The following is a 574-nucleotide window of genomic DNA, read 5'->3' as shown; positions in this document are numbered from 1 at the left end:
CCTGTCTCCTCCTCCTCCTCCCTCCTCCCCCCTCCTCCCCACCTTCCTACCCCTCCATATCCCCCCTTCTCTATTTCCCCCCTTCCTCTTTCGTCTCCTCCTCCTCCTCCTTCTCCGTTTCCCCTCTTCCTCCTCCCTCCCCCTTTCCCTCCTACTTCCTTCCCACCTTTTCCCCTCCTACTCCTCCTCCTCCCTCCTCCCTACCTTCCAACCCCTCCACATCCCCCGATCTCCATTTCTCCTCCTCTTCCCTCTCCTCCCTCTTCCTTTCCCCTCTTATACCTCCCCCCCCTCTTATCTCCCCCCCCCCTCCCCCCTCCCTCTCGAATACACACAACGAGAGCAAACCGCCACCGCACCCAGTTAACCTTATAACCGGGTTGCGCAGTCGAGATAATGGTAATGGTAATGCCTTCTTTTACGACAGCCTGATATAGACCCACAGCTGTTAGAGTGTTACTATTACCGGGTCAGAGGAGCGATTAAGGCCTGTTTTCACTATGCACTGGTTTGAGAGATTGACACTTGCAATGAGAGAATGTGTGATGTGTAGGTATATGGCTATTTTGCGTGT

This window comes from Penaeus monodon, chromosome 23 (genome assembly GCF_015228065.2).
Source record: "Penaeus monodon isolate SGIC_2016 chromosome 23, NSTDA_Pmon_1, whole genome shotgun sequence".
NCBI lineage: Eukaryota > Metazoa > Arthropoda > Malacostraca > Decapoda > Penaeidae > Penaeus > Penaeus monodon.
Note: the sequence above shows the minus strand (reverse complement) of the source record.